This window comes from Octopus bimaculoides, chromosome 13, assembly GCF_001194135.2.
Source record: "Octopus bimaculoides isolate UCB-OBI-ISO-001 chromosome 13, ASM119413v2, whole genome shotgun sequence".
Taxonomy (NCBI): Eukaryota; Metazoa; Mollusca; class Cephalopoda; order Octopoda; family Octopodidae; genus Octopus; species Octopus bimaculoides.
In genome coordinates, this window is record NC_068993.1 from 27,821,514 (window position 1) to 27,823,831 (window position 2,318).

The 2,318-nt window shown below is 33.3% G+C and overlaps 1 protein-coding gene across 4 annotated transcripts in view; it reads right to left on the bottom strand.

The window, feature by feature from the left end:
- LOC106868595 (kremen protein 1) overlaps positions 1-2,318 on the bottom strand; it is a 31,538-nt gene that overhangs the window by 21,249 nt on the left and 7,971 nt on the right. The window contains exons 3-4 of one of the 4 annotated variants that reach the window (XR_001409313.2): positions 1,670-1,687; positions 1,087-1,357 (exon numbers count right to left, since the gene is read on the bottom strand). The exons of 2 other annotated variants lie outside the window; for them this stretch is intronic. The gene's annotated coding sequence lies outside the window, so the exon portion shown is untranslated. Of the gene's footprint in view, positions 1-1,086; positions 1,358-1,669; positions 1,688-2,318 lie in introns of those variants that run through there. One more of the 4 variants, XR_001409314.2, reaches the window with a different exon arrangement.

The following is a 2,318-nucleotide window of genomic DNA, read 5'->3' on the forward strand; positions in this document are numbered from 1 at the left end:
CTTGTCAGACATTATAAATTAGCCCTTCCTAAATTTTGTTCCTTAGTTCTCGATGAGCCATTGGCAATTATGGATTATCTATCTATCTATCTATCTATCTCTTTATCTATCTATCTATCTATCTATCTATCTATCTATCTATCTATCTATCTATCTATTTATCTATCTATCTATCTATCTATCTGTCTGTCTGTCTGTCTGTCTATCTATCTATCTATCTATCTATCTATCTATCTATCTATCTTTCTATCTATCTATCCATCTATCTGTCTGTCTGTCTGTCTGTCTGTCTATCGATCTACCTACCTACCTTTGTCTCTCTCTCCCTCTCTCTCGGACTAATGGGTATATGTTCGTTAGTGTGTTGAAGCGTTGAGTAGAACGCTGGCAGAGTTTGGGCTACCTGGTGTCATCCGCTGTTGGTGTATATTTCTGTTGGATCTACTTCAGGGACTCCGCAATGTTAGTTGAGATAATGATAATTAATTAAGTAACCAGAATATGGATTTGGTATTAATCTTTTTTTTGTACAATGATCGTTTCGACCCATCCTTATGGGTAGGACTCCGTTCAACATTTGTCGCATCCATTTTGCAGTCTGGGTCACATCGGGTACATCCATACATAAGTATGGATGTACCCGAGTGTAGGCTGTCAAATTGTTATATACCTGTCTAGTTAGGGAATCATATATATATGTTTTTTTAATCTTTTAAGAGAGTTTCCCAAGGTTTCTCCCATCTAACTACAAACAAAGCTCAACGTTGCTTAACTTTGGCGATCGGTCAAGATACATACATATATACATATATCACATATATAATAATTCATATTTGGATATACACTTTGTAGTATGCTGTTTAAAGCCTGTTCGCAGTATTCAGTTACCTGATGTCACAAAATCTCACCTACATGAAAGGTCGAAACGATAGTCGTGAACAAAGAGACTTGTAATTTCCATTTTCTTTCTCTTATGTCTTTATATTCCATATGTAAGTATGTATATATACGATGTACAGTATTACTGAAACCGAAGTTGTACAGATTTCGGAATATATTTGAATTTTTTTTAAACATGAAAATAAATGAACTTCAATATATATTTTTTATTTCTTTCATATGTTCCAGCCTAAAGGCTGTGTCTATGCCGGAGCAGCGCCAGTGTAATTGATTTAATTCATAGATAAAGCCTTGATGAGATGTTTCGAACTGAATTAAGTAGCATTTGTTTGAATAATGGCAACTGTTATTCAACTACCATAGTTTGGGTGATTTTCTTATTTTATACCTGATGTTTAGAATACTACACCAAGTTCACTCTTCGTAGGATTTACTGGCTCAATTATTGATACTTGTTCTAAAATATAACATGAGCAAAAGGTAAAGGTAACAATTTAATTTCTGTGTTATTATATATTGGAAGACGATCATATGGCACTTGGCTAAGTAACATTTTTTATATAGCTGTGTTTCAGATTGACATTTACACTATTATTGACATTCTATAACTGAATCATTAATAACTCAGAGTGGCAATAACTATCATGCATATATTTATTAATTAGAGTTATGTTTTTCAGAATAAATGTGGAGAAAAATAATTTGGATAGAAAAGATAGAAAGTATACAAGCAAAAGGCAACGAAATTTTGCTGCTTTTATATACTTACCTTATTTCTCATTAAAATCTGAAAATACCAACAAGAGATGCCTTTTAACAATGAGAAGATGGTAACGTATAAAGCACAAACACAAACACGCACACTCACAGACAAACACATAACTCATACATATATTTATATATGCATACACACACACACACATACACATGCACACACACATTCACATGTATATACATATCTCAGTCAGAATTTACGATTATAAGTTCTTCGAACAAATAAGCTATTAAGCTCATTGTAAAGGAGTTGCGTATTCCACACAGATGTTGTTATATCTTTACTAGCTGTTTTTCCCGGTTTCACTCGGGCAGTGTGGTGGATTTGGTTAAAGGCTATTTCCTATGTATATTTTGAATAATAAAAAGAACTAAAAATAAAAAAACAAAAATTCCAACAACAAAAAAAAAAGTAAGAACAACCTAAAAACAATACGATGCTAAGGATTTTGCGGGTCGATATTGTAAAACTAACTTCACGTGTGTACCCATAGCCCCATGTAGTCACGGAACCTTATTTGTGGTATAACCGCCTTAAAAGAAAAATATATGGTAGTGCGGTTGTTGTATTGGCGACACAAGAATGTTAATCGAAACTGTTCAAGATCAATCATAGGTTGGATGTTCATGTACACTGATTAGAA